General features: G+C 36.7%; 1 long non-coding RNA gene across 1 annotated transcript in view; it reads right to left on the minus strand.

Annotated features, from left to right (window-relative positions):
• Positions 1–13,514, minus strand: part of LOC115420993 (uncharacterized) — a 31,183-nt gene that overhangs the window by 9,353 nt on the left and 8,316 nt on the right. The window contains exons 2-3 of the long non-coding RNA XR_003935625.1: positions 12,528–12,613; positions 8,495–8,554 (exon numbers count right to left, since the gene is read on the minus strand). This is a non-coding gene — a long non-coding RNA (uncharacterized LOC115420993). The remainder of the gene's footprint in view (positions 1–8,494; positions 8,555–12,527; positions 12,614–13,514) is intronic.

Genomic DNA, 13,514 nt, shown 5'->3' on the forward strand with positions numbered 1-13,514 from the left:
AACATTTGAGTATACAGTACAAAATTTTAAACAAACAATAAGATGTCAAAAGGGAAAAAGCATTTGAACATGTAAGTTTAAGAAAATAATGCATAGATTTAAAAATACAAAGCATAATATACAAATAATAGTAAAAAAAAAAAAAAAAAAAAAAAGTAAATTAAATAAATAAAAAATAACAAATCTGACAAATATAAATAAATAAATGCAACAGAGAGTTCAGTCAGTATTAAAAAAATGTTTATAAATAGCCAAGGTGTTAGTGCTTTTTTTTATTATAAATGAATTTTAAAGAGTTAATATAATTTTCAAATTCTAATAGGAAGATTTTAAAATTTGGGTGTGTTTTAGTATATTTGTTTTTATGTATATGAAATTTTCCAAATAATATGAACAAATTTACAATAAAGTCTAGATTGTTAGTATCATGTTTAAAATAAGTAATTACATTTTGGGATGTTATATTTATTTTATTGTTACTTTTAGATATGATATAATTTTCCATTTTGGACCAAAAATTAGAAGAATGTTTGTGTTGTAACTACTCAGTCATGGCATTTAAAACTTAATGACGTGCCCTCGTGCGATTACTGTTCCGCTCTGCACATGCGCAGTAGTGCGCAAGGAAGCCACCGTTTGACCTCTCCGAACCTGGCGGGACGGCACCTACAGCTAGCTACGGTTTTCCAACCAGCTATCCGTCGATATTTTGGTAAGTACGTTATTTATTTTAACAATGGAAGTTACTGCTGCTTTAGAAACAACAGGCGATAAGTATTTAACTTTCATTATGCATTTGGTCGTGAAACAGTTAATTTGATGCATGATTTCAGAACAGCCTGGTGCTAATGTTAGCTGAACTCTGCTTATGTTGGTCTGTTCAGTAACAAAGCAAATCAATTTTTCGCTGCTTGCAAGGTTGACCGCTCATTGTACGTGTCCTTTGTACATGAATTTAGCTGTAAGTTGAGCCAGCTAACAAGGCCAGGTCTGTGGCGGTATGTCTATGTCACAGTAGAGATTGAAATCCAGTAGGATTCCTAATCCTACTATGACAGATAGTAATTTTAGTTTGTCCTAGGACAAACTACAATTACAATCTGTCCTACTAGGAGTAGGAATCCTAGTAGGACAGATTAAAAATTTTAGTTTGTCCTAGGACAAACTGAAATCCTACAAGACATTAGGATCTGAAGATTGGAATTCCAATCTGTCCTAGGAGAATTTGCAATCCTACTAGGACAGATTGTAATTCTATTTGGAAGTGGGATCTGAAGATTGGAAAAATACAGCAAAAAATATAAGAATTCTGTCAGGACAATCTCGAATTCTATTAGGAGAATGTCAGATTATATCAAAATGTATGGAAAATAGACTGAATCATTTTACAGCCAAAATTCCAGTCAGTTTCAGCATAGGTAAGCATACAATTTCGCCATCACTATTCCAGCTGAATTATTTTCATATCTTTCATATCTATATCAGTGTAAGGAAAAACCTTTGTAGTATTACTTGTTTGAAATTTTGAAGTTAGCTGTAGACTAACATTAGTGTCACTATTGAGTAGTATGTAGCACATTTAAGTATTAGAAAAATAACTGACAAAACCTCTGTAGTATTACTTGTTTGAAATTTTGAAGTTAGCTATAGACTAAGTTCATTGTCACTATTGAGTAGTATGTAGCATCTTTAAGTATTAGAAAAAAACAACTGACAAAACCTCTATAATATTACTTGTTTGAAATTTTGAAGTTAGTACTATAGACTAAGGTTATTGCCACTTAACTAGTGAGTAGTATGCAGCACATTTAAGTCTTAGAAAAAGTCTTTCAAGCTTAGCTATAGAATATTAGATTCAAAGTCTGTGTAAATTCTGAATAAAATCATGGTTTGTAAGAATATTGTTGTTTCTATAGAATATTAGATTCAAAGTCTGTGTAAATTCTGAATGAAATCATGGTTTGTAAGAATATTGTTGTTTCTATAGAATATTAGATTCAAAGTCTGTGTAAATTCTGAATAAAATCATGGTTTGTAAGAATATTGTTGTTTCTTTTACTGTTAACCCTACCATCTAGACCAGGGGGCAGCAAAATGCCAATGCCAACTTTAACATTGTACATTTTCTGAATGGCTTGGCAACAATTAGATAATAATAAAATTGTATGTTGCCATGGCAACGGGTTGTTTACAGGTAAGTTTTTCAAATTCTACCGATTTCTGAATACAAATGTGTCTCATTTACATACCAATGACAGTTACAAACGGCCATTGAATAAGGTTGGACCAGATAGGACAGCTGGCATCCCGGTTACAATGTGTATTGACCTAAGGGCCATATACTGTATCTAAGATATGAAAATAATTCAGCTGGAATGGTGATGGCGAAATCGTAGGACAGACTGAAATTCCAAAATTCCAATCTTCAGATCCCACTTCCAAATAGAATTACAATCTGTCCTAGTAGGATTGTAAATTCTCCTAGGACAGATTGGAATTCCAATCTTCAGATCCTAATTTCTTGTAGGATTTGAAATTCCAATCTTCAGATCCTAATTTCTTGTAGGATTTCAGTTTGTCCTAGGACAAACTAAAATTTCAATCTGTCCTAGTAGGATTAGGAATCCTACTAGGACAGATAGTAATTGTAGTTTGTCCTAGGACAAACTACTGGATTGTAGTTTGTCCTAGGACAAACTACTGGATTTCAATCTCTACTGTGACATCTACAAGTAATATTAATGTTAGAACGAGGATTTTCCTCTGTCCTTTGCCCAAAATAATCCCTGCGGGTTTGTCCTCCGGTTCTTTCAAATGTTCTGTTGTTTCCTATCTGTCTCTATGCTTACCTTTCATCTCAATACTGTTAAGAACAGAGTATAATGAAGTAAGAGCTAGCTTTAAAGTTTTACTCAAACCTCCCTCTCCCCCTTCAACTTTTGCAGACGGTTACTAGCATGGACTCAGGCATTGGCATAGCTTATGGAACTTATCGCGCCCGCCACATTTTAAAATCAGAGAGTCGTCAAATCATTAAACCTTAAACCAGGGTGATTGAGTTTTATTGTAATAGTATTATTTTGGTTAATGGTGACGAGTTTAAAAACCTCAAGCCTGGACGTGTGTGCGCGTGAAAGAGCGTGAATGCGCGCGTGTGCATGCGTGCATGTGAGTTACAGAGAGATAGAGATAGAAAGAGAACTGACTGGATCATTGTTCGGCAATTACAATGTGCATAATATAACATTATATAGTAGTAGTAGTAGTAGTAGTAGTATTGGCATTTGTATTGGCTACTACTACAAATAAAATATACAACAAATAATACTTTATAATACTTGTCATATCATATTATAAGCCTAATGTTATTGCTATAGTGACCCACAGCACCAGTTCTGTTTCTGCCTGTTTGTCTCTGACTGTAACACACGGATGCGCGCGCACACACACACACACACACACACGCTGCCAACTACTAAATCCACAACCGCTACCAAAAAGAACACAGTTAATGCACGAAAGTACAGTATAGCAAAAAAGTAATGTAAAGAAATTGCAAAGGCATCTTACCTGACCCCCGCAATGCAAGATTATATTTCACAAACAAATGAGTTCTAGAAAAGTCAGACTTCCTTAAGTATGACAGTTGCTCAGTCAGAGCCACAAGCATCATAGCAACAGCAATGTCTCATTGATTGATTGATGTTACCTATACAATAAAATCAGTGTTGAATTCAGACATGTAGTGCTGTTTATGTTTTTTTATTGGCACTAACTGCCACAAACTGAGGCTACATTCAGCAGTGTTATGTTTAGGCCATACTTTGTGGCAGCTGATATGAAATACACCTTGGAGTCTTGTCTAATATTACACCATTAAAGAATTCAACTGAACTGAATTTTTAAATCTAAGCAGACAGAAATTGTTGCCCACAGTAAAACGGTGTTATTTTGACAGGCTCAGATTTACCTCGTCAGAATTGTTCAGTGGTACAGACTAGCATAGAAACTCTTAGGATACTCTCTAGTGTGCAAAAAGCCAAATAATTTTCATCAGAAAAGAAGTTTTACAAATGCCATGGCATCTTTATATCACATGCAAAAATAAGCAAATGTTACTGAAAGTAGCAAAAAATTAATGGTCTAGTGTGCAGTTACACTGCAATATAATGCTCTTTGAGCAGGAGGCCCCCTTGAAGTTATGTGTTGAGATGGATGTTAAAAAAAAAAATAGTTGAATGAATGTTTCATTAGTTGACTTTGTATATTTGTTATTTTAACAGAAATGTAATGGTTTTATAGTGGCATTTTAACAACTATAATTAAATGCTGTTAGTTCCAAGCACAAGGCTCATGAGCCAAGAAAAATTTTTTGATAATATGTTCATTGTGTAACAATAGGCTGTAATTGTGAATTTCAGATTTGTGAATTGTGTTAGGAAGCACAGGAAGTGACTTATTGGATGGTTGCAAAGCCAACGGCTCAACAGCAGTGGTAAGCGTATTTCACCTCTTTGATAAAAATGAATTAATTTTGTTTGTTGTAGAGTTTGGGACCAAGGCTTAGTTGCCTCAGAATCATACAAAAGCATAAAAGAGATACAATTGGGAACTAAGAATGGATTTGATGACTGATCACTTGCACTTTTTTCCTTCCTTGTAGGTTATGAATGTGGAAATGCAAACAGTGTGTTGAAACAGTATCTACAAGGTACGAATTACTGAAGCATTATAAGCTAGAGCACAGCCATTTTGGCTGGAGACTTTGAATTCCATGCACTTACTATAATTGCCCATGTTCATTCAAGTCATGGAATGATCTGAAGACTCATTTAAGTAGATGTTATGTTGACGTTTCAGCTGCAACACATGCAGAGCTTGTATTAAGCAGTTACACAGTTACAGAAACCACTGATTTGTTTTTTGCTCTAATACTCCACCTGTTCAGAAGATCCCCTTCAGTGTAAGTGAGGGGAGCCAAAATTCAAATGTGTCCAGTGATTCCGTTCAAAATAGAATTTATTTGAAATTATGAGATCATGGGTTTCACTTGGGTTACTTTTGTGAGTGATGCATGGACTGTTTAGTAGTAATACAAAATGTTATAACTTTGTGTTTCAGGTAAATTCAGAGTTCATCTGCATCACTACTGTGCCTCTGCTCTCCACATTCCTGTCCCAGCTGGATTACTACACAGACAAGCTCATGGGGATGTTCAGAAAGAACGGGGGGACAGCAGGACGCAGTATCAACCTCCTTATGGCAGCCATAGACAAAGTAAGTGGGAGAGTTGGGTCAGATATTTTGACAAAAACCTAACCAGACCAATATAGTGAATATGAATCCACTGACAGTTCTTAGCAATCCTAATCTTGACTATGGGACGCAGACACAGATGGCAACTTTTGACCGTAGGGTTATGGTTTGGTTTGGGGTTAAAAAAACAAGCTTGTCCATGTCTGTATCCCAACTGCAAATCCCTGGCTGCACATAGTTGTGCCCATCTTTCTTGTCAGTAACAAAGGTCTCTTAAAACGCATGTACACAAGTACTAATTTTGCAAAGTACAGCAACAGTTGGCCTAATATTTTATGTGCACATGTAGATATCTACTCTCAACAACCTCTCCCTACTTCATGGACTTTTTCCTGCTATGACTGCACTAACTGCTGACTCTGGCCGGGAGGGGTGCAGCTGAACCTGGTGCAGATGTGCACACTACTGAGCATACATTTGTAGTTAACATAATGTTGCCCTTTACTGTTGTCTTGCAGGTTGGTTTGTTTTCCTTTGAAAACATAGTAGGCTAGGCTGTGATGGTCCGTGGGCTGATTTTTCACATGTGTCGTGTACATTGTGAATGTTTGTTTATCTTTACAGAATCCCAGCATTGAGACTCATCGGGAGTGTATCCTAAAGGGCTCTCCTGCTACCTGAATGAGAAGCCTGAGAGCCTCATAAAGGAGTTCTTGGTGAGTTGCATTCTTGGATGTGAATCATGGCCCCACCAAGAGAATCATGGTGGAAGTCAGAGAAATGTACTGAAAGTTATCAACATCAACATATAATCAAAATCTGATTTATTACTGTGAACATTTATTTTGCAAACTGTAACGTCTTTGAAAGGTTCAACAACAAAAGACACAATAGAACATATGAAATATGAGTAAATTAGAAACAGGAACATACAGGCTTTGAATATGTGATGTATGTGCAGCACATCAATAGATTTAGAGGTTGTGTGTGTGTGTGTGTGTGTGTGTGTGTGTGTGTGTGTGTGTGTGTGTGTGTGTGTGTGTGTGTGTGTGTGTGTGTGTAAAGGACATTGATGCAACTGAAGAAGAGGATGCAGAGGGGTCAACCTCCTACAGCTGTAGGTGCTGCTGGAAATGAACTAAATTTAACTAAACACACATGTGTATGTGAAAACACAGACACACACCCTCTTAATCCATTGATCAGCTCCACACACGTCACATATTCAAAGCCTGTATGTTTCTGTTTCTAATTCATTCGTATTTCTTATGTTCTGAATCTGCTGTGTCTTTTGTTGTTGAACCTTTCAAAGATGTTACAGTTTGCACAATAAATGTTTGCACTGATTAATTAGATGTTGATTTAAAAATGATTTTGCACACACACACACAGACACACACAAATCACATTTGGGTCCTGTGGTGGTCCTATGGCCCGTAATATAACAGAAAAACTTTAACAGTTCCTTGCATCTGCCTACAATGGGAAAATGGTTGAAACTGGTGGAATACACTAAAAATGTCAAATATCACTAGTTTTCTTCTAAATAAAATGTTGACACTAGAGAAAGTACAATTATAAAGTGTAACAGCAGTGAGATTAAAAAACGTGTTTATAATGGAAGTCAATGGGACATTTTTGTACACGAGGGAAACCAGAGGGAGTATTTGACACTACAGAAAAAAATCAAATCAAATTTGTTGCTAATCTAAGGCTCTAATCACAACCAGTGTTTCATCCATCTACTGTTTTTTTTTCATGGAAAATATTCCATTTTTTGTGGGGTTTTTTTGTAATAAATGACTCAGAATTGCGTTCTGATTCAGAACTTTTTCTTTCCATTTTGAGGATGTCGATCCTGGTGCAAAGAGAGAAATGGAGGAAATGGTCCTTGGAATCTACGTTGTCTGTAAAGATGGAGCAGGGGTGACAGATTCCCCTGAGGGTATTGGCATCATCACTGAGGGAGTGGAGGTACTTGGTGATCTTGGAGATGTGGCAAGTGGGTGTGCGGTCCTGCTTGGCCTGACCTACAGCCTGAACCTGAGCTACCCCAAAGATCTGAGATACACATTTGAATTTATTCAAAAAGTTTTGATGCAGTTGGATAGCAACAAGCGTTCCAAGAAGGTGTTGGTCCTCAAAAACAAACTACGCAAGTAACCTTACATCCAATTGGTGACTGTGACCTGGAATTAGGTTCAGTGGATGAATAACTTTCAATGTCTTTGGACTGTTTGTTGATCTAAAGAAGTGATCTAACAGATGTGACACTTTTTCCCAGGTCTAAGCATTTGCTGATGCAAAGTTACAACAAACTTCCTATTTGGGACTGCTCTCTCAGCAGCTGCTGCTTTTTCTGCATTCACAAAATGTCGAAAGACAAAATATTGAAATACTTTCAAGACAATAAATGTCTAAAGACAGATAGTGAAGTGCTTTTGAGACCAAAAAAAGATATCAAAGGACATATTGAAGTGCTTTCTAAACAAAAAGGACGTCGAAAGACAGTATATTGATGCACTTTCTACAAAAGATGTCCAAAGACAGTATATTAAAGAATCTTGGTAATGTTATCCTTAAATCAAAACTATCCAGTATTTTCTATTTGTAATTTGTTCGTGTTTGATTATGCCTGTTTTCATATCCCTGCTAACAAAGCATTTTGGAAAGAAAAAAGCTTTTGAAAGACAGTAGTGTTTCTCATTTATCAACATTTGCTGATATTTGTTCACTTTGTCACTGCAAATTTTGCATTTTTGCAAACAAACATTTTGTTTTGAATTTTGAACTGCGTTGTAGATGAAGGATCTCTAAAGACGTGTTTGGTTTTTGCAATGAAAACTGCATGAATGAAAATGTGAAAAATGAAAAATGTGTCATTTGAGCTTTGGCTGATGTATTTATTTGTATTTGTGTGGAACCGGTAGACACAACTGAGTTACGTAAATTGGACATTTCATTTTTCTGAGTGCAGTATACTCAATAAAATATAGCACAATTTAGCCAAAAAATGATCGCATACATGAGCAGGTAGATCACTATTATGTAAGACATACAGAAATGTGAATTTCAGTTTCAGCACAATTTTGAACAAGAATAAGTGTTAACAAAACAATTTTCCTCATAATGCAGGCATGATGCTGCAGTAAATACTTGAAACCTGAACTACGATGAGACCAGTTTTGTTATAAATATTTGATGACATCAATGTGGAGTTTTTTTATCTGAGTCTCACCTGTTGAATATGTTTCTATTCACTCGGATCATTAACTGCAGTTCAACGCTGCCTAAATGTCTGTGGAAAGAGAAAAAGGTCATGCACGTATTAGACAACGTGGTATGAACATATTCCACACTAATGTCATCTGCAAACACAATATGTAGAATAAAACTGTTATTGACCCTTTGCATGTTACGTCACACTCTTTTCGCGTCGCAAATGAGTGCCATGACGGACAGCGGAAGTGCTGGACTGCACACTGGACGGTAAACCGGCTAATATCGAATTTGATCTAAACGTTCTCGTTTTTGTTTATTTTTTAACCCTGCTTTACATGTACAGTGGTCACACACAACAGTTGCATCCTTCTTCACAGACACCCATGGTTTCAGCTGGTTCCAGACAGAGCCTGGATATGCTGGACCTGATATTACAGATAGAGCAGGCTCTGTTTGTGTCCATAGCATATTAGCTCCACTGAATGCTAGCTAGGTGGCTAGACTGGGTTAATTACTATGTGCCTGTTCCAGTGGCTGTCATAAGTAGCCTTCAATATAAGTTCTGTTGTTGTAGTGGCTGCCTTCCTAAAAGCTACGCTATGTTCTATGTCCTACTGTTATTGTCATTATGCAGTTCCATATGTTCTAGTGGTGGAACTGTACATATTACTGTGTGCAGATAGCAGAAAGGCAGCCAGTTCAACAACAGAGCTAATACTGTAGGCTACTTATGACAGCCACTAACATTATTACTAGGGCTGGGCAAGTTCATGTGTTATTACCGTGTTAACGCATTCATTAAATAATGTTAATGCCGTTTTATTCAAACTCATATTATTCTGCCTCTGCTTGTGAGCGTGTAGCGATTAGCTCGGCAGATAGACAACAGGTTTCCCGAGAAGAGACGGACGCTGAAAACTTCTCTCCAAATCTTTTACTTGAGACTCACTGTAAAACTGCAACATACATACAAAATATGTGTCAGTTATGGTCATTGCCTTAGTACATTTACATGGCATTATACATTTAAATGAATGGGAAAAAGATCGCTAGCTCGATGCTAACTTGAATGGGAAAATCCATAGACATGTTAACGATTAGCATTTACAGATTCATTTAAGATTTACATCTTTTTATCCAGCAACAAAAGTTCACATCAGAGATATTTATACTATTCATTCTTACAACTGAACATAAAATACTCACAGGCAAACGTTTTTCGGGCCATACAGAGTGAACATGTCTGTTAGTTCCTTCTTATGTCCGAAATGGCTACCGCAATGGAACACCGCAAGTACAAAACATACGTTAGTGCAACTTATTCCGACCACTGGAGGGCCCCCTTTGCTTGCTTTTAACAACTGAACATCACATATTATTTTGAAAGTCCGTTGTTCTCGCTCTGTGAATACACGTAGGTAAACCATGGGTCAAAGGAAGAGAGGGATGTTGATCAGGGATTGGTTTGCCAGTCGGCGTCATCATGCATTTCAACCAATGACAGCATTTGGGGTGGGCTTAAGACTCCTGTCAGTCACTCACAACCAGAAATAAACTGGTGGGGACATAAACATGGAGAAAAGTACCAGTCTTTTCCATGGACATTTCCATTTTAAATGTCTTCAGATGGTGGGATTGATAAGACCACAGTTGTTTGTAAGTATTGCAATGTGGAATTATTTTTTATCTTCGAGTATTTTTTTATCTTCGAGTACTTCAAGTCTGAAACATCACTTAAAGGCAATACACACTGTTGATGCCGCCCCCCCCCCCCCCCGTAACTATGTGATTAATCATGATTAATTGCAGAAATCCATGCGATTAATTTCGATTAAAAATTTTAATCGCTGCCCAGCACTAATTATTACACAATGTTAGTTCATTAGAGCTGCTTTTGGTTACAGTCTATTTGAGTTTTGATGGCCTGCTGGGGGAAACATGTTAAAAACATACACAGCTAGCTCACTAACGTTAGCTGTATCGTTGCTTTACCATTATGAGATACATTCCTCTGCTGTGAGCGCAGTACAGCCACTGGGTAATCTAACCTGAGACTAAGAACTGGTTTCATCCAAACTTTAGTATGCTTTTAGATCAGCACCTGTGTATGGGGACACTCCATTTAGAACAAAATGGTACAGATCATGTGCTTTAAACTCCAGTAGACTGGAGGATTTTGCTAGATCTGTAAACACATCAGGAGGGAGAAGGTATGGGTCGGTAGCTAGCCCTGCTATCACTAGCTTCTCCAAATAGCGTTCTTTGTGCCGTCCAGTAAGGTGAGTCACTTCGCAGGACAACTCCAAAACATTATTTTCAGTGTTGGTAGCCATAGTCGCTCGTTCGTTTGTTTGGTGTGTCGCTTTTACCGTCCACCATGGCACTGCACCCCTAGTCACATGATAACTGTGATGTTGGTGCAAAGGGTCAATACCTGACTGAAAAAAGTCAGACAATATTCATGTGAATCACTTTTAGCTTTGATTATGGGATGCATTTGTGATGGTGTTATTTATCCCGTCCAGCAAGGCCCTTACTAAGCACCAAGTGTGCCTTTTTGGCATACTTGTGGAATAATGTCAAAAAAAAATTTCACAGTTTGTTTTTAATTCTTTTACACTTTTTTCTATTTCATCAACTTCAGCCATAAATAAAAATACCAAATAGTCAATAATTGTCACATTTTTTAACCCTTTAAATGCTGTGTTTGTAATGTAAACAAACCATTTTTTTGGATGCATAAAACACAAATAATTTTTTTCAATATACTACATAAAAAGTGGATCACATATTATTTGATTTTTGCAGCCTGGCACATGTCGATGATTAACGCCAACATTGGTTAATTTGCATTATTATTTTTGGCGCTAGGTCAAATGTTCAAAAATACTAGCATCTGTCACCAAGTGTGCCAAAAATGCACACCTATAAATCAGACTATTAAATATTATATATTGATGTATTTTTCAGCTCTAATTTGATTTTATTTTTGTAAATCAAGGTCAGCCGTAATCATACATATCAAATAGTCATTCATTTTAGATTTTTTTTAACCCTTTAAACAATCTCTTTTCATCATGTCACTACATTTTTTGATGCAAAAAACTAAAATATGTTTTGTTTTGTTTTTTTGTTAAATACTACATAAAAAATTGGATTACATATTTGATTTTTGCAGCCTGGCATATGTCAATGATTAACAGCAACATTAGCAACGTTAATAAATTAATTTAGACCCTCACCTCTCAAATGAAGCCCAGATATCAGTAAAAGCAGGATTTATGCCTTAATGGCTTTTGGATCAAAAACAGTGGTTATAATGGAAGAAATAGTGCATTTTAGGCACACTTGGGAGACAGATGCTAGTCTTGTAATTTTCTTTTGTTTACAATGCACATTTTAGTTGGTGGCCAGAATTTTAAAGATCATGCACAAATGAACAACTTTTGAATTCTAACCTTATTTAAATTGTGAAAAATAATATGAAGTTTTTTAACACAAAGTGCAAAGTGTGCTGAAAAAAGCACACCAGGATACCGGAGGGTTAAACCATGTAATGCTTATGCAATATCATAATAAATGTCATAACATTTATTTCCACCCATAGTTGGATTAATTCAAGATTCAAGAGTTTTATTGTCATATGCACAGCAAAAACAGGTAGTTATACTATGCAATGAAATTCTTATTCTGTTCATATTTCACCGACATCTTGGACTGACGATAGGATGTATCAGACCACCATGTAAAGTCTTTTCCACCACATGCTAATGATTCTCAGTGGGGTTCAGGTCTGGACTGTGGTGTCTAATGCATGTGTGAAAATGTCTCATGCTCCCTGAACCAGTGTTTCACAATTTGAGGCTGATGGATCCTGGCATTGTCATCTTGGAATATGTCTGTGTCATTGGAGATGAAAATAAAAAACGCTTTCATCTAAGTGACTGATAATACATATGTGGGTAAAAGTACAGGATTGACTATCAGTCCTATCAGCAACACTTGACCACATTATATTCTATTATTCACTGTTTGTTCAGTGTGTTTACCTGAGTTGGATGTCTGGTGGCTTCATTATTCTGAGGCTGTGTTCTGCACACAGGGCGCTTCTTTGTTCCCCAAGTCTTTTGGAAATCTGATAGAGAGAAGCAACAGACAGGTTAGAGCTGCTTCTTCAAATGATAGCATATTATAACAGGTGAAGTGAAAAGAGGGTTAGCAAATGACTGAAATGATGGTGACATGACTCATGATGCAGCTCACTTATTGATAACCAGCGCTGTGAGACAGACAAAGAAACAGGAGGATGCTGATTTTGTTGTTGTGAGATGGTCAGTGTGTATGTTTTTCTCGACAACAAAGCCCAGTGGCATTTGAATATAAATGCAAAGTGGAAATGTTTGCTTCACTTAGGCTATCACTTTGGACCAGCAGTTATGTTGCTGCAGTTTGTAAGGGAACCATCAAACCTCCACAATTTCCCAGTGAGCGCACACAAATTGGATTCCCTGATGATGTCTTTTAATCCCATCAGGAAAGGAAACACTGCAAAAAGGTTTATCTTTTCCCCGCTTGTGCTGCTAAACATTTTCCAAAGCATGTTTTAGTATTGTAGGAGAGGCTTAACCCACAGGTGCAGGAAGGACATTAGGTTGTGGTGGAAGCAGATAAAAAATGGCAAAATAGTCTAATTTTCCAGTGAATGGTACACAAAACAAGAGCATATGTATACATAAGATATATAGAAAACAAATGAAAAATAGAATATTGCATCTAGAGCAGTGACAATGAGGCACTGGCAAAATGGCACAGAAGGGAAAAATTCAACTCCAGAAATATGCCTCTTATGTTCACATTAGTCAGTGGCCACTTTATTAGGTACACTGACCAATACCAAGTTAGTAACACAGTGGTTCCCAACCTTTTTTGGCTTGTGACCCCATTTTAACATCACAAATTTCTGGCAACCCCGGACATTCAAAACTGAGACATTTTTCTCTTGGCGATGTCTTAGCATGGCCAGGCGGGTGAAGAAA

The sequence above is a fragment of the Sphaeramia orbicularis genome, chromosome 1 (assembly GCF_902148855.1).
Source record: "Sphaeramia orbicularis chromosome 1, fSphaOr1.1, whole genome shotgun sequence".
Taxonomy (NCBI): Eukaryota; Metazoa; Chordata; class Actinopteri; order Kurtiformes; family Apogonidae; genus Sphaeramia; species Sphaeramia orbicularis.